Below are 26,892 nucleotides of genomic sequence, written 5' to 3' on the forward strand. Positions count from 1 at the left end.
CTATTACATAGTGATAAGGGTATCAAACATAAAGATAGCACAATCATAAACTTGTACATACCCAATAATAACCTCATAATAAATGAAACGAAAATTTACAGAACTAAAAGGAGGAACAGACAAATCCATAATCATAGCAGAGACCTTAATGCCTCCCAGTAGATGATAGAAAAAGCAACCAGAAATGTGTAAGATCTGAACAACACAATTAACAAACTTGACCCAAAGGACCCATATGAAATTTTGTACCCAGCAACAAAAAAATTCTCATTCTTTTCAAGGGTGCATGGAACATTTATCAAAAGTGACCACACACAGGGCCATAAGGAAAGCCTCAACACACTTCAAAAGTGACAATGCCGTTCAGAGTATGTTATCTAACCACAACAAAAGCTAGAGATCATTAAGAACAATAATTAATAAATAAAAACCCAGAAAAATACCAACCACCTGGAAATTTAAAATTATACTTTTAAATTATGAGTCAAAGAAGAAATGAAAACTGAAATGAGTAAATATGTTGAACTCAGTGTTAAGGAAGAGATAACAAATTAAAACTTGTGGGATGTAGCTACACCCTTACGTGCATGTGCAGGAAGTTCTCACTTTGCATGTATAAAGCAAGGACATAGTTCCTATATGCATATAGGAGTTTCAGTACTGGGTACCATGCAAAGCTAAGACTGCCTGTATTCGCAGAGACACTGAAAAAAAATCAATGGTTCAAGCTTCTATCTCAAGAAGCTAGAGAGAACAGCAAATGAAGAACCAGAACACAAGCACACAATAGAGAAAAAATCAACAAAGCCAAAAGTTGGTTCTTTGGAAAGATTAACAAAATTGACAAACTTCTGGTAATACTGATTAAAGAGAAAACACATATTACTACAGAATTTTTAGACATCAAAAACAGAATAATAAGATAAATTTTATGCCAATAAATGTGACACTTAGCATGAAATGAACACATTTCTTGAAAAATACAAATTACCAACACTGAAAGAAACAGATTATCCAAATAGCATCACAGCTATTAAAAAATGGAATCTGGTATTAAAAAATCTTTCCATAAAGAAAATCTCAAGTACAGATGGTTTCATCAGTGAATTCTTCCAAACAACTAAGAAAGAAAGATTAAGGGTGTGCAAAGTCTTCCAGATAATAGAAAATAATCAGACTTCCTAACTCTTTTCAAGAACCAGCGTAACCTTGATGTCAAAATTTCACACAGACATTACAAGGAAGGAAAATCATAGACTGATCTTTCTCATGAACACAGATACAAAAATATTAATGTATTAGCAAATAAAACCTAGCACTATGTATAAGACCATATAAGAAAAGAATTTATGTCAGGTATATAACGAAAGTTTAACTAGGAGAAAAATATACGATCATCCAAATAGGTACAGAAAAAGTATGCAAAATTCAGTACCTATTCATGATTAAACCTGTTGGAAAACTCATGAAGGATATCCACAAAGAGCCTACAGCAAGTGTCACAGTCAAAGGTAAAATACTGAAAATGTACCCTCTAAGGGTGTAAACAAGAAAGATGACCATTATCACCATTTCTATTCAACACTGTACTGAAGGGCCTAGGTAGTACAGTAAGTCAGTCAAGAAAAGGAAATAAGAAGAGTAAAGACTGAAAGGAAGAAATGTTATTTATAGATGATATGATTATTAACAGACAATATGAATACATACCATGAAAATTCAAAAGAGACAGAGTAAGTGAATTTAGGTTTCTAGATATAAGGCTAATATACAAAAATCAATTAGATTTCTGTAAACCAGCCACAAATTTTTAAAAATACAACTTCCAGGGGCTGGCCCTGTGGCCGACTGGTTAAGTTCACGTGCTCCGCTGCAGGCAGCCCAGTGTTTCATTGGTTTGAATCCTGGGCGCAGACATGGCACTGCTCATCAAACCAAGCTAAGGCAGCATCCCACATGCCAAAACTAGAAGGACCCACAACTAAGAATATACAACTATGTACCGGGGGGCTTTGGGGAGAAAAAGGAAAAAAATAAAATCTTTAAGAAAAAAATACAACTTCCAATAGCATTTTTTAAAAAAAATTAAAAACTAGGGTCTGGCCCAGTGGCCCAGCAGTTAAGTTCACACGTTTCTCTTCGGCAGCCCAGGGTTTCCCGGTCTGGATCCCAGGTGTGGACCTACACACTGCTTGTCAAGTCATGCTGTGGCAGGTGTCCCACATATAAAGTAGAGGAAGACGGGCACGGATGTGAGCTCAGGGCCAGTCTTCCTCAGCAAAAAGAGGATTGGCAGCAGATGTTAGCTCAGGGCTAATCTGCCTCAAAAAAAATAAAAAATAAAAAGTAAATTAAAAACTAGGAATAAATCTAACAGAAAATGTGCAAGATAACTATACAGAAAACTAGAAAACATTTTGAGAGAAATTAAAGGAAGTCTAAATAAATGGAAGGCTATACCATGTTCAAAGGTTGGGAGATTCATAAGTAAAGATGTTAATTCCACCCCAATTAATTTCTAGTTTCAAAGCACTCTTTTTTCCCCCCAATATTTTATTACTAAAATTTTCAAACATAAAGCAAAGTTTAAAAAATTTTACAGTGAACACACATTTACCCACCATCCAGATTTTATAATTAACATATTATACTTTCCTTATCATATATCAAGTTCTTACCCATTCCTCATTTTATCTTTTTGAAGCATTTCAAAGTAAACTGTAGGCATCAGTACACTTCCCTCTAAATACTTCAGAATGAGTATCATTAACTGGAGTTCAATATTTATGTTTTGTTTCCTTTTGAATAAAATTTATACATAATGAAATGTGCAAATCTTCAATTTACATGCACTGAGTTTTGACAAATGCAGACACCTGTGTAACCCAAACCCTTATCAAGTTATAAAACATTACCCTTATCTCAGAAAGTTGCCTCATGTTCCTTCCTAGTTAATTGCTGCCCCAGTCTCCAATAGATTAGTTTTCAACAATGAAGTTTTCTTTTTTTAATTGAGTTAATGATAAGTTAGAATCTTGTGTAATTTCAGTTGTACATTAATGTTTGTCATTCGTATTGTAGGTGCACCACTTCACCCTTTGTGCCCACCCCCCACCCCACCTTTCCCCTGGTATCCACTAAACTGTTCTTAGTCCATATTCTTAAATTCCTCATATGAGTGGAGTCATACACAGATTATCCTTCTCTCGCTGGCTTATTTCACTTAACATAATTCCCTCAAGGTCCATCCATGTTATCGCAAATGAAATGATTTTGTTCTGTTTTACAGCTGAGTAGTATTCCATTGTATATATGTACCACATCTTCTTTATCCATTCGTCTGTTGATGGGCACTTAGGTTGCTTCCAGGTCTTGGCTATTGTAAACAGTGCTGCAATGAACATTGGGGTACATAGGACTTTTGGGATTGCTGACTTCAAGCTCTTTGGATAAATACCCAGTAGTGGGATGGCTGGATCGTATGGTAGTTCTATTTTTAATTTTTTGAGGAATCTCCATATTGTTTTCCATAGTGGCTGCACCAGTTTGCATTCCCACCAGCAGTGTATGAGGGTTCCTTTTTCTCCACAACCTCTCCAACATTTGTTACTATTAGTTTTAGATATTTTTGTCATTCTAACGGGTGTAAGGTGACATCTTAGTGTAGTTTTGATTTGCATTTCCCTGATGATCAGCGATGATGAGCATCTTTTCATGTGCCTATTAGCCATCAGTATATCTTCTTTGGAGAAATGTCTGTTCATGTCTCCTGCCCATTTTTTGATTGGGTTGTTTGATGTTTTGTGGTTGAGTTGCGAGAGTTCTTTATATATTATGGATATTAAGCCTTTGTCAGATATATGACTTGCAAATATTGTTTCCCAGTTAGTGGGTTGTTTTTTTGTTTCAATCCTGTTTTCATTTGCCTTGAAGAAGCTCTTTAGTCTGATGAAGTCCCATTTGTTTATTCTTTCTATTGTTTCCCTTGTCTGAGAAGGCATGGTGTCTGCAAAGATCCTTTTAATACTGATGTCAAAGAGTGTACTGCCTATGTTTTCTTCCAGAAGCCTTATGGTTTCAGGTCTCACCTTTAGGTCTTTGATCCATTTTGAGTTTATTTTGGTGAATGGTGAAAAAGAATGGTCAATTTTCATTCTTTTACATGTGGCTTTCCGGTTTTCCCAGCACCATTTGTTGAAAAGACTTTCTCTTCTCCATTGTATGCCCTCAGCTCCTTTGTCAAAGATAAGCTGTCCATAGATGTGTGGTTTTATTTCTGGGCTTTCAATTCTGTTCCATTGATCTGTGCACCTGTTTTTGTACCAGTACCATGCTGTTTTGATTACTGTAGCTTTGTAGTATGTTTTGAAGTCAGGGATTGTGATGCCTCCAGCTGTGTTCTTTTTTCTCAGGATTGCTTTAGAAATTCGGGGTCTTTTGTTGCCCCATATGAACCTTAGGATTCTTTGTTCAATTTCTGTAAAGAATGTCATTGGGATTCTGATTGGGATCGCGTTGAATCTGTAGATTGCTTTAGGTAGAACAGACATTTTAGCTATGTTTATTCTTCCAATCCATGTACATGGAATGTTTTTCCATCTCCTTATGTCGTCATCCAATTTTCTCAGAAAGGCCTTGTAATTTTCATTATATAGGTCCTTCACTTCCTTAGTTAAATTTACCCCAAGGTATTTTATTCTTCTTGTTGCGATTGTGAATGGTATTCTATTCTTGAGTTCTTTTTCTGTTGGTTCATTACTGGAGTACAGAAATGCTACTGATTTATGCAAATTTATTTTATACCCTGCAACTTTGCTGTAGTTGTTGATTACTTCTAAAAGTTTTCCAATGGATTCTTTGGGGTTTTCTATATATAAGATCATGTCATCTGCAAACAGCGAGAGTTTCACTTCTTCCCTCCCTATTTGGATTCCTTTTACTCCTTTTTCTTGCCTGATTGCTCTGGCCAGGACCTCCAGTACTTTGTTAAATAAGAGTGGTGATAGAGGGCATCCTTGTCTCGTTCCTGTTTTCAGGGGGATGGCGTTCAGTTTTTGCCCACTGAGTATGATGTTGGCTATGGGTTTGTCATATATGGCCTTTATTATGTTGAGGTAGTTTCCTTCTATGCCCATTTTTTTCAGAGTTTTTATCATAAATGGCTATTGGATCTTGTCAAATGCCTTCTCTGCATCTATTGAGATGATCATGTGGGTTTTTATTCCTCAGTTTGTTGATGTGGTGTATCACGTTGATTGATTTGCAGATGTTGAACCATCCCTGTGTCCCTGGTATGAATCCCACCTGATCATGATGTATGATCCTTTTGATGAATTGCTGAATTCTGGTTGCCAAAATTTTGTTTAGAATTTTTGCATCTATATTCATCAGTGATATTGGCCTGTAGTTCTCTTTTTTCGTGGTGTCCTTGTCAGGTTTTGGTATCAGCATGATGTTGGCCTCATAGAATGCGTTAGGAAGTGTTCCATCTTCCCTAATTTTTTGGAATAGCTTGAAAAGGATAGGTATTAAATCCTCTCTGAAAGTTTGGTAGAATTCCCCAGGAAAGCCATCTGGTCCTGGGGTTTTATTCTTTGGGATGTTTTTGATTGCTGTTTCAATCTCTTTCCTTGTGATTGGTCTGTTCATGTTATCTAGCTCTTCTTGAGTGAGCTTTGGGAGATTGTAGGAGTCCAAGAATTTATCCATTTCCTCTAGGTTATCCATTCTCTTGGCATATAGTTTTTCGTAGTATTCTCTTATAATCCGTTGTATTTCTGCAGAGTCTGTTGTTATTTCTCCTCGCTCATTTCTGATTTTGTTTATTTGAGCTTTCTCCTTTTTTTTCTTTGTAAGTCTGGCTAGTGGTTTGTCAATTTTATTTATCTTCTCAAAAAACCAGCTCTTTGTCTCATTGATCCTTTCTACTGCCTTTTTCGTTTCAATAGTATTTATTTCTGCTCTGATTTTTATTATTTCTCTCCTTCTGCTGACTTTGGGCTTCATTTGTTCTTTTTTCTCTAGTTCAGTTAGGTGTGCTTTAAGGTTGCTTATTTGGGATTTTTCTTGTTTGTTAAGATGTGCCTGTATTGCGATGAATTTTCCTCTTAATACAGCTTTTGCTGTATCCCATATGAGTTGGTATGGCATGCTATCATTTTCATTTGTTTCCAGGTATTTTTTATTTCTTCTTTAATTTCTTCAATGATCCATTGCTTGTTCAGTAGTGTGTTGTTTAGTCTCCACATCTTTGTGCCTTTCTCAGCATTTTTCTTGTAATTAATTTCTAGTCTTATAGCACTACGATCGGAGAAGATGCTTGCTATTAATTCAATTTTTTTAAATTTGTAGAGGTTTGCCTTGTTTCCCAACATATGGTCTACCCTTGAGAATGTTCCATGTGCACTTGAGAAGAATGTGTATTCAGCTCTTTCAGTGTGAAGTGATCTATATATGTCTATTAAGTCCAATTGTTTTAGTTTTTCATTTAGCTCCACTATTTCCTTGTTGATTTTCTGTCTGGATGATCTGTCCATTGATGTGAGTGGGGTGTTGAGGTCCCCTACTATTATTGTGTTGTTTTTAACATCTTCCTTTAGGTCTGTTAATAGTTGCTTTATGAATCTTGGTGCTCCTGTTTTGGGTGCATAGATATTTATAAGCGTTACTTCTTCTTGATGAAGTGTCCCTTTGATCATTATATGTTGTCCCTCAGTCTCTCTCTTTACCTGTCTTATTTTGAAATCCACTTGGTCTGATATGAGAATTGCAACACCTGCCTTTTTTCCTTGCTATTTGATTGAAGTTTTGTCCTCCACCCCTTCACCCTGAGTCTGTGTTTGTCCTTGGGGCTGAGATGTGTTTCCTGGAGGCAACAAATTGTTGGATCTTGTTCTTTAATCCATTTTGCCACTCTGTGTCTTTTTATTGGAGAGTTCAATCCGTTTACATTGAGAGTGATTATTGATGCATGTGGACTTAATGCTGTTAATCTGTCACTCATTATCTTGTTTTCCTGTGTTTCTTTTCCTGTGTGCTTTAAACTACCCATTTAATACTGCAATTTCTTATGCTGGGTTTCTTAGATTTTTCCTTATTTATGATTTGTGACTCTGTTCTGTACTTTATTTTAGTGTCTACCTTGAAGTTTGTATTTAGAATCTCGTATATAATAGTCTATTCTCTGGTGGTCTCTTACTTACTTGACCAATACTGATTTAGACTCCTTGCTCTTCCCCTCCTAAATAATTATTTTCATTTTTTATTCCAACTCGTCTTATTAATTTGTAGTTAGAGTGCTAAGATCATCCTTGTTTTGGTAGTTTCCTTACCTTTACCCTAATGCTATAATTGAATAATTGCTATCCTGTTCTGGTTCTATCCATCGGTCTCCCTAGTCTGTGGATTGTGTCCCCTTTCTCCCTTTTTTCTTTTTTCAGGTATGAGAGCCTTCTTGAGGATTTCTTGTAGTGGAGGGCTTTTGGTTACAAATTCCCTTAACTTTTGTTTGTCTGGAAAAGATTTAATTTCTCCCTCATATCTGAAGGAAATTCTTGCTGGATACAGTATTCTTGGCTGAAGATTTTCATCCTTTAAAGCTTTGAATATGTCACTCCATTCTCTCCTAGCTTGTAGGGTTTCTGTAGAGAAATCTGCTGACAGTCTGATAGGGGCTCCTTTATAGGTTATTCTCTTTTTTTTTCTTACTTTCCTGAGTATTTTTTGCTTATCTTTCCTTTTTGCCAATTTTACTACTATGTGCCTTGGGGTAGCTCTTTTTACACTGACAAATCTAGGAGATGTAAAACCCTCCTCTACACACATTTGTCCTTCGATCCCTAGATTTGGGAAGTTCTCTTCAATAATTTCGTTAAGCACACTTTCTGCTCCATTTTCCTTTTCCATATTTCTGGGAATTCCTATGATCCTTATGTTCTTACTCCTCATTGAATCCATTATCTCTCAGAGATTTTCCTCATTTTTTTAATTCTTAGTTCTCTTTCTTCCTCTGTCTGGAGCCATTCAGCCTGTCTATCTTCAATTATGTTAATTTGCTCTTCTATGGTGTCTACACGGGCATTCAGGGAATCCGTATTCTGTTTTATCTGCTCCATTGTGTTTTTCATCTCAAGTAATTCTGTTTGATTCTTCTTTATGATTTCAAACTCTTTTGTGAAGCAACTTCAGAACTCGGCTTGTTTCTCGATCTTTCTCTCTACCTCATTGAGTTTTTTGATTATAGCTGCTCTGAATTCATCATCACTTAGTTTACCTAATTCCAAGTCCTCAGGACTTAATTCTATGTTTTTATTGTTTTCCTTCTGGTCTGGGGCTTTTATAAATTGCTGGATGGTAGAGGAGCGTTTTTTTCTCATGGTGGTAGAATTCAGTTGCAGTTACAGCCTGTCGCCACTAGATGGGGGTCAAGAGCGGCCTTAGCTCTCCGCCTTAGGGCAAGATGGCTGCGCCCACTGGCTTTGTTGGGGGCAGGGGCTGTTACACGTGCCGGTCTGGGTTCAGATCAGTTCTGTTCTCTGGTCTCCCAAGGCCCTTGGTTTATGGGGTCCCCGCGGACGGAAGCTTTCCCCCCATCAGCGGGTTTCCACTGAACCAGCGGCAGGAGTCCTGGATGATCCCCCAGTCGCACAGCCCCTACCCCGCTCCTTCCCAACCCGCGCCGCAGCGATCACAGACTCTAGGGGAGGGAGCGACGTTCTCTCCTACCGTTCCAGCGCCTCCGAGGCTGTAAGTAGGGTTTATGATCTCCGCCTTCTTGGTATTGTAGGTCTCTAACGAGCTGGCATTATGTTTATTCTCTGAAATTCAGTTCTTCCAATCTTTTGTTGTATTTTGGAGGGGAGAGAATCCCTGGTCAGCTCACCCCACCATTTTGCTCTGCCCCTCTCAACAATGAAGTTTTAAAAAATAATGCAATTTTAATTAACAAAATATTCCTCTCCTCTTAATAATAATGTACCCAAAATATTTACATCAAATATGACGGGGCATGCTTGGAATTTATTAAAGTAAGAGACTTAAGTTTTACTTTGTACTTTTGGTGGTCTATGTCAAGGAAGAACAAGGTTAGCTTAGTGGTTAATGTCATTTGCTCTGCAAGATTACCAAGTAAAATATATTGTCCCCATCTTGCACCATGCCTACAGATTTTATTTATAAAAACGACTGACCCTGGGTCTTCATGGTATAGATCGTTTGGGGGGCCTTACATCATTGCCTTCCCCATTGCTTGGGGTCCACAAGGTGAAAGTGAGGCTGTCACATTAGCCCATTCTTCCCTGGGGTGGCCCATCTTGCCTCTGCCAGCACTAGACTTTTTGCCTTCTTCCCTCAGCCTTGGAAGGGAAGGAGAGGACAACCCAAGGAGAATTGCCTATCAGTTAGCTTACATGAAGGGTTCCAGGCAAGGGAGGTGTTAATGTCGAGAAAGCTCCTCTAGCTGAAGTGGAATGAGCGGAGGAGATGTGAGTGAGTGTGAGTGTGTACTTGGTTTGGGGCCAGTGAAACAAAGATGAGGAAGGTGAAGTTGGTAACAGACAAAGGAGCAGAAAAGGAAAACATGAACACTGAGAAAACATTCAGGAGAGATTTCCTAGTTCTCTCTCAAAGCAATCTTAATCAAAATCCCACTCCTCTCCTTTTAAAGAGAAACTGACAAGCTGATTCTGAAATCCCTACGAAAATGCAAGGAGCCAAGAATAGCCAATGCAATCTCAAAAACAACAAATAGTGGAGGACTTATACTCCAAGACATTAAGACCTGTTATAAAGCCATAATAATTAAAACTATACAAGTACAGTAATTAAAACTTACAATAGAAAAATAAAGCCTAGAAACAATCACACACAAATACGATTACCTGATTTGTGACAAAGGCAAACTGCAGTGCAGTGGGAAAAAGACAGTCTTTTAAATAAAAGATACTGGGTCAACTGGATATCCCTGTGAAAAATAATATATCATGATCTCTAACCTTACACAATTCACAAAAGTAAATTCCAAATAGAACGCAGATCTAAATGGGAAAGGAAGAAAAAAAAAACATAACAAAATATCTTTGTGTCCTTGACGCAAGCAAACATTTTTAAAGAAACACAAGAAGCAGTAACCATAACAAAAAAAGATAGATAAATTGGACTGTATTAAATATGTCATGAAAAGACAGATTAAGGGTCCTGCCCAGTGGTGCAGCAGTTAAGTTCACATGTTCCGCTTCGGTGGCCTGGGGTTTGCCTGTTTGAATCCCACATGCGGACATATGCACTGCTTGTCAAGCCATGCTGTGATAGGAGTCCCGCATATAAAGTAGAGAAAGATGAGCACGGATGTTAACTCAGGGCCAGTCTTCCTCAGTAAAAAGAGGAGGATTGGTGGTGGATGTTAGCTCAGGGCTAACCGTCCTCAAAAAAAAAAGACAATAACAGAGTGAAAAGGCAAGTCAAAGACTAAAAGAAAATATCAGCAATACATATGCCCAATACCTAGGGAGAGATCTTGAGGTGGGGGTTGGAGCAGGAAAGCTGTGAGGTCCTGACACAAAAGGGTAGCCTAAGATTGAGACTGGACCAAGACAACATTCTTACCCACAATCATGAGCCTCATACTGGGGAAGGAAAAAAAGTATGAAAAGAGAAGGGCCTTCTACTTCTGGACAAGACAGAGTGAGAGAAAATGAATTTCGTCTCTTGATTGAAATCATCAAAAAGTGGAAAAAAATTATGAAACACAGGTTTTCAAGATATCGGACACAGATAACAAAGAAGACTGAAGTTGCGCAACTTCCTTGAGAGCTTCCAGGCTGCAGTGAAGAAGGGAAAAGCAGGTAGAACCTGGCCAACTCCCCAAGACACGGAGGTACAGCTGTGCGTCCAGGTAGCATTGGTCTGCCGCAGGACAGAGTAATGGAAAGGAGTAATACAGGGAAAGAACTTTGAAGATCTGTATAGGGTTCCCCTCTAACAGCCAGACAATAACTGATTAGCACATATGTGTGTGAGGAAACTACCAGAAGACAGGGAAAGAAACCCCAAAAGAATCAGAAGTTACAGTGTCTGGAATTCAGAGAGGGCCACAAATAGTGCCTATTCTCACCAACCAGATTGAGAATTGGGTAAAGTAGAGAAGAGTCCTTTCTAAGCAATGGGGAATAATCCGCCCTATAGTGAACACAGCTCCAGTACTGCCTAATAAATCCAGTAATCAAAACCTGAAAGGATCACACTGTTTTCCAATAAGTTAACTGCATCCCAGCACAGAGCTCAAAAATATTTATAGCAATTCAAAAATATTCAGAACACCCTAAGGTAAAACTCAAAATATCAAGATAAAAAAATTTACCAGGAATGCAAAGAATCAGGAAAAAAAGATACATGAAAAAACAAGATAATGAAAAGAAAAATCGATTAATCAAAACTGACTCCAAATTAATAGAGATGTTAGAATTAGCAGACAAGGACTTTAAAACAGTAATTCTAACTATAATATTCAAAACATTAAGTAGAGTCATAGAAGATGTTAAAAACAAAAAGCCAAAATCGAACTTTCAGAAATAACAATTATAATGTATGAGGTAAAAAACACACTGGATGGGAATAATGGCACATTAGACATTGTGGACAAAAAAGATTAGCGAACTTGAAAACAGCAACAGAAACTAGTCAAAATGAAACACAGTGAAAAAAATTAAAACAAACAGCATCAGTGAGCTGTGGGACAACTTTGAGGAGCCTAATATGTGTATAATTGGATTCCCCAAAGTAGGGGGTAAAGAGAAGTAGACAAAAAAATGTCCAAATTGGATGAAAACTATTAACCTACAGTTCTAAGAAGTTCAATGAACCCCAAGCACAAGAAACATGAAGAAAACTACATCAAGTAGTTTTAATTAAATTGCTCAAAATCAGTGATAAAGAGAACATCTTAAAAACAGCTGGCCGGGGGCAGGGGGCAACACGTTGTGTACAAAGGCACAAAGAAAAGGATAAAATGATGCCAGAGAGAAGACAATGAAGCAGCATCTTTAAAGTACTAAAAGAAAAATCTGTCAACGTACAATTCTATAAAGCAAAAATGTCTCACAAATAAAGTCAAAACAAAGACTTTCTCAGACATACAAACGCTGCCTTGCACTACCAGAAGTGTTACACAAATCCTTTTGAGGGGAAGGAAAAGGATATCAGATAGAAATATGGATTTATGCTAAGGATTGAAGAGAATCAGAAATGGTAATTACAAAGATAAATATGTGATTTTTTCCTCACTTTTTATTACTGTTATTTCTACAGATATTAAGAGAACATAAGAGAACCTTATGAACACTTTATGTTAATATATTCGAGAGCTTAGTTCACATGGACAAATTTCTTAAAAAGAACGTATCACCAAACCTCACTCAAGAAGAAAGAGATAATGCTAACAGTACTGTATCTATTTTAAAAATGGAATTTGTAGTTAAAAAACCTTCCCACAAAAAAAAGTGTGAAGAGACCCTTTCTGTGTCATAAGTGGACAAGAATGGCTGAAAGTTGAGGGTAAAGCATGAATGCTGAGGAAAACCCTCTGAGAACTAAATCCTTACCCTAACACAAAGCAATAGCAATCTACCATAACAAAAATCTGAAGTCTGAAGTGCACTGAAGGTAATGACAGTCGCAACAAACCCAAACCCAGTTCAACTCCTGATTAGGTTGGACTAACCCACACACACTAATGGCCAGACAGAGTGTGCTCATTTTCAGGCATAAATACAATATACACCTCAGTCTCTACTGTTCTACACACAATATATGTCACGCAATTAAAAATTTCAAGACACAATAACAACCACCTACAGTCAAGAGATAAAGCAATCAAGACTAGACTAAGAAATAACCCAGTGTTAGAAATGCCAGGGACTTCAGAATAACTATGATAAATTAAGGGTCTAGTGAAAAAGTTAGATAACACACATGAATAGAAGGGAAATTACAACAGAGAGATGAAAACTACAAGAAAGAATCAAAGGAAATGCTGGAAATAAAAACAAAACAACTCCTTCTCCAGGTTCATCAATGGACTCCAACACAGTTTCAGGAAAGAACTGATTTTAAACTTAAAGATAAGTCAAAGGAAATTATCAAATCTGAAACACAAAGAGAAATAAAATAGTGGAAAAAAATTTACAGATCATCCAAGACCTGTGGGACAATATCAAATTGTCTAACATAGTTTTATCTGAAATCCCAGAAAGAAAAGAGAGAACATAGGATACAAGAAACACAAAGGCAAAATGGCTGGGAATTTTCTAAAAACAATGAAAGATATCAAACCACAGATCCGTGAAGCTCAGAGAACTCCAAGCAGGATAAATACTCTCCCATCAAAACAAAACACCACCTAGATACGTTATAATGAAACATCTAAAAACTAAAGATAATGAAATGTGAGAGACTCAATGCAGTATTTGCAAAGGAGATAGTCCTTCAGGGAAAATACAGAAGTGTCAGAAGTTACTGGAGAACAGGAGATGATTTTTTGGAAAAGGTTACTGAAATGCCATGAATCCCATCTTGCCCCAAGGAGCAAATATAAGTGGTATTACCTCCTAACCCCGTGTCTTTTTTTTTTTTTTTTGCTGGGAAGCACTCACCCTGAGCTAACATGTGTTGCCAATCTTCCTCTCTTTTTTCGTTTTCCTCCTCAAAGTCCCAGTGCACAGTTATATAAACTAGTTGTAAGTCCTTCTAATTCTTCTGTGTGAGCCACCACCAGAGTATGGCAACTGACAAATGAGTGGTGTGGTTCCACACCCAGGGACTGAACCCAGGCCACTGAAGCAGTGAGAGCACCAAACTTTAACCACTAGGCCATCAGGGCTGGCTCTGACCCCATTAGTAAGAAGGTACTTCAGGGATATTACTCAGAGATCTTGACACATGTCACCAGCAGCTTGAAGGATACATTAGAGTGGTGTGCCTCACATCAAAGAAATCTAAAGGGCAAGAGACTGGCTAGCACTTACTCCATGTCAGAGTAAAAAGAGCTTACTGATATGTTGAAATGAGCATTTCCAGTGTGCATCATTGAAGACTGCACAGATGTTTACCATGGATCAGATAGGGGCCACATGGAAGAGAGAGAGAACATTGTCAAGAGGGGCTGATCACAGAAAAAAGCAGATTTGAGCTGGCAAAAGAAAGAATCAGTGAAAGTGAGATAGGCCAATTGAGATTATCCAGTCTGAAGAACAAAACAAAAAAGAATGGAGAAAAATGAACAGAGCCTCAAAGACCTTGTGGGATACCATCAATCATACCAACACAAACATAATGGGGCTCCCAGAAGGAGAGGAAAGAGAGAAAGGGACAGAAATAATATTTGAGTAAATAATCACCAAAAACTTACCAAATTTGATGATAAACAATCTACACATCCAAGAAGCTAAAAAACTCTAGTATGGATAGACTCAAAGAGATCCACACCTAGACACATAATGATCAAACTGCTGAAAGTCATTTAAGAATGTGCTGTATAGTTTGAATGTCTGGCTGGTTTAGGATTTTTTTCAATTAAATCTTATTGGATGGTTCCAAGAAACAATTTCAGATTTCATGGAAGGAGGTATGTTTTTTCTGAGGTTCATGATATGAGACCCAGTCTCAAGAATGAGAAGCATAAGTACAGAGAACATAGTGGAGAAAGAATATGAAAACTGAAGCTGATGACTTTATATTGACTCAGTTATTTAGGTAGAGCATAATAATCAAGGCAAAGTACAAGTAACTAATCTTTTTGTTTACCTCACATCTCTTTCCCAGTTCCCTTACTTTTCCACTCCCAGAAAAGAGCAAGTAATTTATTCCCAAGGAGGAAGAATAAAACATTAAATCCTTCTGAGAAATAGTCTGGTGTAATGTCATCACATAGGAATTTTCTCCATGAACATGTTCTTCTACTGATTACACAACTAGAGTAGCTTGTGAATATGTTCCTTTTTAATTGTCAGATAAAATCTTAAGCGTATGCATAAACAGAGAATACAGTAAAAATGAACCCTCATGCACCCATCATTGAGCTTCAATAATTATGAATTCATGGCCAATCCTTTTTCACTATACTCCCCCAGTCCCTCCCCCCCCAATTATTTTGAAGCAAATTCTGGATACCATTTTAACTGTAAATATTTTAGTACATATTGATAAAAGATAAGGAGCTTTTTTTCAACATAACCACAATATCGTCACATTTACAGAAATTTAACAATTCCTTAATATACTCAAATATCCAGTCAAGGTTCAAATTTATAATCGTGTCATCTTTTATTTTTATTTTTTTTAAAGATTTAATTTTTTTCCTTTTTCTCCCCAAACCCCCCCAGTACATAGTTCTGCATTTCTAGTCGTGGGTCCTTCTAGTTGTGGCATGTGGGATGCTGCCTCAGTGTGGCCCAACGAGTGGTGCTATGTCCACACCCAGGATTCGAATTGGCAAAACCCTGGGCCGCCGAAGCAGAGTGCACAAACTTAACCACTTGGCCACGGGGCCGGCCCCTCGTGTCATCTTTTAAAAACACTGAATCAGGATCCAAATGAGGTTTACATATCAGGATTGGATGATATGTCTCTTAAATCTCTTTTAATCTATAGATGTGTGTGTTTGTTTTGTTGTAATTTATTCGCTGAAGAAACAGAGTTACTTACGTCAGCCTGAAACAAATTCTGCTTATTGAAGAAATAGTTATTTACCATTTCCCCGTGTCTGGATTGGATTTTGCTAATTGCATCCTAATGGTGATTTAATATATTCCTGTGTCCCTAGTAGTTCTTGCAAAATTGTGGTTGGACACAGCGGTTTGACCAGATCAGGCTCATTTTAGGGGAGGAAGACCATTGGTGTTGTGTTCTTCAGTCAGAAGGCTCATGTCTTGTAACTTTTTGTGATCTTAGCAGCTGCTGGTATCAATGCTGACGGATCTTTAGGGATTACAAAATGGTTATAATCTCATTATCTAACTCTATCATTCCTTCTTCATATAATTAGTTGTAATACTTCTATAAAGAGAAACTTCTCTTTATCTAGTATTTGATTACTTAGCAGTAGCATTTTTATAGGAAAAGGGGATAAATGTATAGTTTCTGGATAAATGCATAGTTTCTTCCCCTTTATTTACAAGTTTTCAAAATGAGTTAGTTAACTAGCATTCTTTACTGATAACTGATTAGTTTTGCTCTAAGTATCATTATAAACTCATGGGCTAAACACACTTGATATATTTCAACCCACCACAATTATTATTCTTAGTAATACTCAAATAGTCCTATCTTTGCAGCCGGCCCCATGGCCAAGTGGTTAAGTTTGTGCGCTCCGCTGCGGCAGCCCAGTGTTTCACCGGTTCAACTCCTGGGCGTGGACATGGCACCACTCAAGCCATGCTGAGGCGGCATCCCACATGCCACAACTACAGGGACCCACAACTAAGAATATACAACTATGTACCAGGAGGCTTTGGGGAGAAAAAGGAAAAAATAAAATCTTAAAAAAGAAGTCCTACATTTGCCCAGCGGTAGCTTTTTCATGCTTGGCTCCTTTGCAGGAAAGAGTTAACTCAGCAAGCCTGGGTGTTCAAACCTTGCAGATTCCTAACAAGGGCCTGTTTTCCCGGCCACTGGCTAGTGTATCAGTTTCCCAGGACTGCCATAACAAAGTAGCACAAAGTGCATGGCTTAAAACAACAGAAATTTATCATCTCACAGTTCAGGTGGAGGCTAGAATTCTGAAACCAAGAGGTCAGCAGGGCCATACTTTCTCTGAAACCTGGGGAGAATCCTTCCTTGCCTTCTCTAGTCTGGAGTTGCCAACAATCCTTGACTTGTAGATGCATCACTCCAATCTCTGCCTCTGTTGTCACAGGGCTATCTTCTTACTGTGTCTCTTCTTCTCTTCTTATGAGAACACCAGCCATAATGGAGTAAAGACTCCAGTATGACTTCATCTTAACTAATTACAATTGCAATCACCCTATTTCCAAGTAAGATCACATTCTGAAATACTGGGGGTTAGGACTGCAACATAACTTTTTGGGGGACACAATTCAAGCCATAACAGGTGGCTCCTGGGAACTGAACTCCTGAAATGTTTTGGTAAAAGTGTTTTGTATGCTTGGGGCCTTGAATCACATGTAGCAGTTTGTCTAGATAGTTTGTGCAAACAGTGGGATTACGGTAAACATCTGCTTTCCTTTGAGAGGTCTAAACCTTCAGCAACTGTGGCCTGCATGACTCACTCCCAGTAAAAACCTGGACATCCAGGCTCAAGTGATCTTCCCTATAGACAACATTTTACACATGTTGTCATAACTCTTTACTGGAGGGATTACGTGCATCCTGTTCAACTCCCTGGGAGAGGACTTTTGCAAGTTTATACCCGGTTTCCTTCAGACTTCATCCCATATGCCTTTTGCTTTGCTGATTTGTATCACTTCATTATAACAAACTATAACTGCGACTATAATGACTTATGAGTCATTCCAACAAATCATGAAATCTGGGGGTGGTCTGGGGCACACCCAACACAGCTCCTAAGCTCGTCTGACATAAACCTTGTAAATGATGATAGCCTCCCAGCTGCCTACTAGAACAAGAAGTCCAGGTTCCTCTTGTACATTTCCTGCCCTACACCCAAGATCAAATATTTCTCCAAGGAACCCTGGTTCCTTTCAGTGGGAAATAATATTTGGAGAATGTATTCTGGATGCTAAAGAATGGGCATGCTTTAAATACAACATATTCCAGAAAAACATGCTGAATTTTAGAATATATCGTTCAAGTACCAAATAAATGTTTAAACTAGTTAGTATTCAAAGAGTCAAGGAAGGCAGTAGCGTCTCGGTTTGGTGGCATTTTAACCTCTAAAAAATTTCTCTTCCTTACTTCGTTAATGACAGAGTTCAGGAAAAGCTCTTCCTGAAGGCAAAAAATATTTGAGTTGATCATTTTTTTTTTAAAGATTGGCACCTGAGCTAACAACTGTTGCCAATCTTTTTATTTTTCCTGATTTTTCTCCCCAAATCCCCCCAGCACATAGTTGTATATTTTAGTTGTGGGTCCTTCTAGTTGTGGCATGTGGGATGCTGCCTCAACGTGGCCTGACGAGCGGTGCCATGTCTACGCCCAGGATCTGAACCAGCGAAATCCTGAGCCACCAAAGCGGAGCACGTGAACTTAACCACTCGGCCACGGGGCCAGCCCCAAGTTAATCATTTTTAACTATAATGCAGAACTGCAACCAATAAAAAGAGAAAGCAGGAAACTAGACAGAGGGACATGGAGCAGGGGCAGGAATCTAAGTGCCTAAATATCTCTTCCTTTTCCCTTATTGTGACCATTTTTACTTTTTTAATAGCACTAGAAAAGTTCTGAAGTATTGTTTCTAATTTTAAATACAATTAAATGTACATAAAGGAGCTTATCTTTAAAATTTAGATTTACAAATTAAAAAAATAGCTAGCCAAATCTGTCAATCTTTTTTTCTTTACAGTATTGTGCTTTTTGGTTTTTAATGAACATCTTTCCAATGCTGAGGTTATAAACATACTCACCTGTATGTTCTTTCTCCTTAAAGATTTTGTATTATTATAGGTATTATTTTATTAGCTAATACTTGTACAGCATTTATTAAATACCAGGCACTTTTTAAGCATTTTATGCAAGTCATCCAATATTTACAACAATACAATACAATTTACAATACAATACAATATTACAACAATAAGGTAGGTACTATTATCATCCCCATTTTATAGATGAAGAAACAAACAGGGACTAATAGGTTAAGTCATTTGCTCAAGGGCACTTGGCTAGTAAGTGGTGAAGCCAGATCTCTGTCAACCTAGACTACAAGAACTTTGAACAACTCCCCAACCCACAGGGTATTACACACGTTCGTTATACTGAGAACATCGTGCTTATTTTACCTGGTCAGTACGATACCTTAGAAAGATACATGCATGCCAGAGGGTGGAGGAATCACACAAAAACTTAGAAGCCTGCCACCTTAATGAAGTCTCTAGAGGGTCTAGCAGTCTGGAGTATGCCAAGACATTCTCCTCAAAATGAAGGACAAACTGCCATTGCTCAGCCTGCCACCACCACTTAGAAAGAAACATGGTGCTTGATGGGTCTCTTTAAACTCTGGAAATAACATAAACCATATTTCAGAGTGCTGCTCTTCCCCATTTCCTGAATAACCCATAAAGCTGCCAGTTTTAAATGGGGCCCAAGACATGAGTAGGCAGTGTAGCACATCAGTGCAGTAGTGGAAGATACTCTGCCATTTGGGCCTTAAGGTCCAGCGAACTCAGTGGTGTGCCAAGTGTCTGTGGTAGATGATAAAGTAGCTGCAAAAAGCTACCAGCAGGCCCTAAAAGGAGAATCACAACACAGACCACGAAGCATAGAGCCCAAGCTGGAGGATTTCTCAGCCTCGGCATTACTGGCATTCTGGTCACTCCTGACATTGTGAGGGGACTGTCCTGGGCATGGGAGGATGATTAGCAGAATCCCTGGCCTCTGCCCACTAGATGTCAGGAGGACTTCCCCAAATTGTGACAAACATAACGTCTTCAAACATTGCCAAATATCCCTGGGGAGCGAAATTGCCCCTGACTGAAAAGCACTGCTCTAGAATAAAGCCATGCCCTCTTCTGCAGATGATTCTAGTTCTGAGAAAGAGCTCCTTGCTTGGCCTCTGGGCTCTGGTAGAGACTGCCTAGGTGGCACCAAAATGAACATATGATGTAATCTACTCTTAAGAACTGGGTGTTCTGACCTACCAAGCCATAAAGATGAAGGTGCTAGCAGCATTCTTTCATTAAGTGGAAGTGATACGGTGTGTCAGACATCAGCTTTGCCTCTCCTTCAGGGCACACGAGAAGATTATACTTCTCTGCCTTCTTTAAGTCAGATGTGACCTCATGACTTGCTGTGACCAATAAGCAGAAATGATTCCTGCAGAAGTATTTAATTGCCAGTACGCACTCTCCAGCCTGTTCTTCTCTTGCCACTACGCTAACAGAAGCAGAGGTAAATACAGAAATGCAGTGCTGACCCGCCATATAGAGAACAGTTGCCCTGGAGTAACTCAGACTTGCAGCAGATTTTACAGGACAATAAAAAAATCTTTTTTTTAAATTTTAAGCCATTATTTGAAGATTGGTTATCACCACTACATAAGTAGCTAATCTTGACTACAGTGGTTATATATATGATGAGGTTAGAGGAGGCCCTAAAAGCACAAACAAGCCTTAAAAACAAATGGCTCAGACACTTACGGCATGTACTTCTACTGAATGTCAACTCTCCTTTAATCTATGGCCTTGCAGAGTTCCCTACGACCAAAGAAAGAAGAAAGAAAAATTCAGGCCAGGTTTACACATGGTTCCATATGATATGCTGGCATTACCCCTACATAGAAGTGGCCCTCCAGGACAGAAGAAAAGGGAAATCCTCCCAGTAGGCAGATTTTCAAGCAGTTGTACCAGTCGTTCACCAAGCATAAAAAGAGAGATGACCAGAGGTACAGATCTACGGTTTGGCTAGACAGGCTCTGTCACCAGTACTTGCTCAGGATGCTCATGAACAAAATGGCCCTGTCAGTAGGAATAATAATTATACCCTGGTCTCTACACAGACTTCCCCTCATCAATACTAATCTACAATTCCATTATATGCCAGGCTGTCTCACACCTCCACGCATTTTCTTAAGCTACTCTCCTCCCTGGAATGCCTCTCCTCTACCCTCTAGCCCAGCCACCCTACTCTTCTTTCAAGACTCAGACCAACCAGCCCCCTCATCTATAAAGCCTTTTCTTAGTGTACTACTCTGTATTCATTCAAGGGATCCCCGTCACTCACAAGTTCTCAATCTAGAGTCCACAGACCCCCAGGGATTTGTAGATAAAATTTACAAACTTTGTTGGGAAGAAAATTATACTATTTTTACTAATCTCTAACTAAAATTTATAATTTCATTTGATTATGAACGTAGGCAAAACAACAAAACAAAAAACCACAGTATTTTCTGTCACTTGGTCATGGAGAGATATCACAGGTATTTTCATATCAAATTACAGTTGTTGCAGACATCAAAATATCACTTATGCTCATCACTACTTCATGCCACGTTTCTCTGGTTAAAGAGCTTCTGCCCCATCCTGGATAAGAATGTTGTTTCCAACAACAGTCTCTCTTCTAAAAGGTACACAAAACATTGAGAGTGATTCTTTTAGGACCTCTTTCTCTTGGCTTTAGGGAAGGGAAACAGCCCTCACTCCTTACCTTTAGGAAGCAGAGAACAGCTGACTTCTTTCCATTGACAATGCTCTTCCAAAAGGGTCACCTCTCCCTCTCCATCTTAAGCCTCTTATAAATTGATGGGGTTGGCAGAATCAAAGTGATAACTAGTCCCAACAGCCCACAGCACTTAATACCTTCTGTTCTCAGAAACCTATGTACAGGTTTATTAGTCCTATTTTTTTTTTTTAAAGATTGGCACCTGAGTTAACACCTGTTGCCAATGTCTTTTTTTTTTCTTCTTCTCCCCAAATCCCCCCAGTACATAGTTGTATATTCTAATTCTGAGTGCCTCTGGTTGTGGTATGTGGGACACTGCCTCAGCATGGCCTGATGAGCAGTGCCATGTCCGTGCCCAGGATCAGAACCGGCAAAACCCTGAGCCACCGAAGTGGAGCACACTAACTTAATCACTCGGCTACAGGGCCGGCACCTATTAGTCCTATTATGAAACCATCACTTCTCTAGGGCAGGGAGTGTGTCTCAGTTGTGTTTGTATTTCCACTTCCTAACAGGGCCTGGCACATAGTTAGCACTTAATTCATGTCTGCTGAATTAAGTGCTTCACAGCAACAAGTGGGCAGTCAGCACAGAAGACAGGTGTGTGAAAGACTACCAGTGCCTATCCAATATAGATCCTTACCTCCACCCTCACTGAACTAGTCTATGTTTAGCTAAAAGCTATTTCTGAATCTTACTTATAGCTAAGTGTGGCCGAATGACTAAGTTCTGGACAATGAGATGAGAGGAAAAAATGTGTAGGGAATTCTAGAAAAGAGTCTTAAAGATGAGTGGTGTGCCCCTTTTGTCCTCTGCCTTTCTTCTTCCTTCCTTCTGTCTAGAACATTGATGTGATGGCTGGATTTCCAGGAACCATTCTGTGATCTTGAGAATGGAATCCACATCCTAAGGATGGCAAAGGAAAAAGACAAGGACAAGACAAGACAACTCTACGGAGTTGCCATATCAGTGCTAGACTGCCTATTTCTGAATTTTTTTTCACAAGACAAAAAAATGAACTACTGTCTTGTTTAAGCCATGGTTATCTCTTATCTCTGTTTTTAGCAGCCAAACACAATTCCTAACTGATAAAGTATGAAAGAGAAGCCAGCAACAAATCTATGGTCCAGCAAGACCATATGAAAATAAGAGGTTAGGAAAAATGAACATTTTAATGGAAGATGTTAAAACAGGTGTTTAAAATCTGTTCAAATAAATAAACCAGTGACTTTTTCAACCTTCTTGCTTCCTTCAGGTTTTCAGCAAACATTGCTATAGCACAACAATCAGATAAGGCTGCTTCTCCCACATATTATGTACACTGTTCTACTTCATAAAGATTTTGAACCTGTCCTTCCTGGCTTGCCATTTAATGTCTTTTGTACATGTATTTTTATTTCTACTTTTTAAGTCTCAGCAAAGCTTTGCACAAATTCTTAGAGCAACTGTGTCATTTTTTTGGACTGTTATTCATCCTTACATTAAGAAAACGAAAAATAATCTGATCTCTCTATGGACTACTATTAGAGACTGAATTTTTGTGTCTCTCCAAAAATCATATACTGAAATACTAACCCCTAATGTGATGGGCCTCTGGGAAGTAATTAGGTCATGAGAGTGGAGTTCTCATGAATGCAATTAGTGCCCTTATAAAAGAGACCCCAGAGAGCTCTCTCATCCCCTTTGCCATATGATGCTATAGTGAGAAGACAGCCGTCTCTGAAGCAGGAAGTGGGCCCTCAGCAGACACAGAGTTTGCTGGCACCTTGATCTTGGACTTCCCAATCGCCAGAACTGTGAGAAACAACTGCTTGCTGTTTAAACAACCCAGACTCTGGTCCTTTGTTTTAGCAGCCCAATCTGACTGAAACAGAAGTCCTTTTCTATTTCTCCACTCCCTTGAATTTGGGCTAGCTTGCTGAGTTGTTCTGACCAACAGAATATGGTGGAAGGGTCATTAGATATATAAGTTCCAAAGCCTAAACCTCAAGGAGGCCTTGCAGCTTCCACTTTCACCTTTTTAGAACACTACCCTGAGAATGCCATGCAAGGACGCCACACTAGCTTACTAGGGAATGAGAAGCCACACTGAGAAGAACTGAAGCATTTTAACGGACAGCCAGCACCAACTGCAAACATGTGGATGAGGACATCCTGGACCTTCCAACTCAGTCAACTCTCCAGGTAGATTGAGCTGCATAAGAGAGTCAAGTGAAACCAACAGAGGAACTGCTCCGCCAACCTACAGAACCATAAAAAATAATAAATCTTTTTGTCCTAAGTCATTAAGTTTTGGGGTAGTGTTTGAGGCAGCAATACCAAACAAACAAACTTTAAAATAACAATACTTAAAATAACAGTTTCTCGAATGTGAGAAAAATCACTTTAGATTTTTCTGTTTTTATCTTTAATTCACCTATTACAGTGTCTTGGAAGTCACGCTGACTCCAATGCTTCATTCCACTGTGATTAAAAAAAAGAAATTAATTTATTAAAATATAATGGGCAGCCATTAAAGGATTTTGTGTGAAGTGGGTAATACGTGATAGGCACTTTAGAAAGAGCACTCTGGTTGCACTGTAGAATGGACTGGAGGGCAAGGTGACTAATAAGAAGATTATTGGAATGGTCCTGGTGAGAGGCCTGCTAAGAGGTTAGAGGCCCAAACCATCACCGCTGCTGCTGCTGCTGCTACTATTACATTATTTATATATTTATGATGCACCAAGTACTGTAATAATAACCTTATTTAATCCTTACAACAACTGTTTTAAAAAATTTTTTATTTTGGAATACTTACAGATTCACAGGAAATTCCCAAACTATGTGCCAGGAGGTCCTAAGTACCCTTTGCCCAGTTTTCCCCAATGGTAACATCTTGCTTAACTATAGTAAAATACCAAGACCAGGAAATTGACACTGGTATAGTCCACAGAGGTTATGCAGATATCACCAGTTTTACAAGCACTCACTTGTGTGTGTGTGTACTTCTATTACAATTTTATAACATACGTAGATTTGTGTAACTACTACCACAATCAAGATATAGAACTGCCCCCTTGTAGTCACCCACTACCCTCTCCCTGATCCCTAACACCTGGCAACCACTAATATGCTCTTCATCTCTATAATTTTGTTGTTTCAAGAATGTTATACACATGGAATCATACAGTATGCAACCTTTTGAGAGTGGCTTTTTTTCACCTGAGAGCCATCCAAGTTGTTGCATGTATCAATAGCTCATTCCTTTTTATTGCTGTATAGCAGTCCATGGTATAAATATGCCACAGCTTGGTTTTTTGTTTTTTTTTTTTGAGGAAGATTAGCCCTCAGCTAACTACTGCCAATCCTCCTCTTTTTTCTGAGGAAGGCTGGCCCTGAGCTAACATCTGTGCCCATCTTCCTCTGCTTTATATGTGGGATGCCATGCGGTCCCATGTCTGCACCCAGGATCCGAACCAGTGAACCCCAGGCCACCAAGAAGCAGAACGTGCAAACTTAACCACCCACAGCTTGTTTAACTATTCACCTACTGAAGAACGTTTGGGTTCTTCCCAGTCTTGGGCTATTAGGAATAAAGCTGCTGTAAATATTCATGTACAGGTTCTTGTGTGAACATATGTTTCAATTTCTCTGGAATAAATGCCCATGAATGCAATTGCTAGGTTGTAAAATTCTGTTTTAAAGATAAAGAAACTGAGGCTATAAACGGTGGAGCTGGGATTCTAATCTAGATAGCCTGCCTCTAGGTCCTAACTCTTCATACTATTTCTAGTGGTTGTAGAAACTGACAGAAGAAATGAAATTAAAGAAGGTAGAGTCACAACCTAGCATTGCTCAGACAAGGAGTATATGAATAAAGTGTCAAAGAGAACACCAGCTTCCAGCTTCAGCACATCAGATAGATGATAAAAGAAAATATGAATTCACTTTTAGACATATTGTATTTGAGGGATCTGCAGGTCATCCTCATCTAGCAGGCAATTAGATTTCTAGAATAAGAGCTAGAAATCAAGAAAAATCTCTGGATTAGAGACATAGATTTGAGAATCATCACATTTAGACGTAACTGAATAAATAAGATCAGAGGGACAGAGTATGGAATGCGAAGAGATTTGACAACACAATCCTGAAGAACAGAAACATTCATTTCCTCTAGTTTTTTCCCATAAACAATAAACAGTATGTACTGTGACAGACTGCAAACTGATATTAACTTTACATCTTACAAGCACTTCATGTCTACTACACAAGCTTTACAATCATCTTATAAAGTAGAAAGGACAGTAGTATACTCTCCCCTTCTAACTCCCTTTTTCATTTAAAAAGAAAGATCTAAAAAAGGAATATATGCTGATTAAAAAGCCTCAATACTACTCTGTATGTACTATACTGATAGATACATGTCATTATACGTTTATCCAAACCCATATGATATACAACACCAAGACTGAACCCTAATGTAAACTATAGAGCTTGGGTGATAAAGATGTGTCAACGTAAGTTCATCAAAAGTAACAAATACACGACTCTGTGGGAAATATTGATATGGGGGAGGCTATGCATGGGGGGGATAGATGATAAATCTCTGTATCTTCCACTCAATTTTGCTGTGAATCTAGAACTGCTCTAAAAAATAAAGTCTAGACAAAGAGAAAAAAATGTAAGCCTCAATACAAAAGCATATGTAAAAAGCATAAGTTTCACTTCTCATTCAGCACCCAACTCCCTCCAACCATTTTTCAAAAAATATACAGGAAAATGAATTCAAAGAGATAAACTGACAAATCTTAGTAGCTAACAGAAGTCTACATTAATTAAGAATCAAGCACTATCAAGAGTCAAGGATTATGTCAATTATACCTCAATTTAAAAAAAGTCAAGGATCCATAATGACAAAGGTGATAGATAAATTTGATTCTAACATTTTCTGGAGTTCAGTGTTTTACAATAAAACAAAATTAACTATTTTGTAACCCATGCTTTGCCACTCAACAAAGGTGCCACTTACCATATGACTACCTTTTAGCAGTTATATTTCAAACCTAGAAATAACTATACTTTTATAAATAATCAAAGTCACACCTCTTAATATATTACATAATTGAGATTTTACTCCTTTCTCCAAAATTAAAGTCTAGTCCTTTACTTTTTCTGGTACTTGTCTCCATAGCAGACAGATAACCAAACAGAAAGTTTACACTTCATAAAGATGAACCATGCATTTCTAAATAGGACCCATGTCAAAGTCAACACAATCACAATTCCAAGTTTTAATATGTATTACTGAGTGAATGTTTACACAGACAAATGTACATCTTCATCGAATCATAGCAGTATCACAAAAAGACCTCTTATCAAGAAAACCTTCAATTCTTATTTTCCAATTCTAGAACTAGATAGCTTTCAGAGACATTAAGAGAACAAGATATGAGTAAATATGTGTGCAAAGCAGGTCTGAATCATGAAAGAAATTAGCCTGGTTTATGGAAAGCAGTTAAGTGCCAAGAAAAAAACTAATCCAAATCAAAACATTCAGCACAATTT

At 38.3% G+C, this 26,892-nt stretch overlaps 1 protein-coding gene across 13 annotated transcripts in view; it reads right to left on the reverse strand.

Moving 5' to 3' along the window:
• Window positions 1–26,892, reverse strand: part of HYCC2 (hyccin PI4KA lipid kinase complex subunit 2) — an 86,236-nt gene that overhangs the window by 56,286 nt on the left and 3,058 nt on the right. For 5 of the 13 annotated variants that reach the window (XM_070508382.1, XM_070508387.1, XM_044768461.2 and 2 more), the window contains exon 3: window positions 20,325–20,381. The exons of the other annotated variants lie outside the window; for them this stretch is intronic. The gene's annotated coding sequence lies outside the window, so the exon portion shown is untranslated. The remainder of the gene's footprint in view (window positions 1–20,324; window positions 20,382–26,892) is intronic. 13 annotated transcript variants of the gene reach the window in all.

Source organism: Equus asinus, chromosome 4, assembly GCF_041296235.1.
Source record: "Equus asinus isolate D_3611 breed Donkey chromosome 4, EquAss-T2T_v2, whole genome shotgun sequence".
NCBI lineage: Eukaryota > Metazoa > Chordata > Mammalia > Perissodactyla > Equidae > Equus > Equus asinus.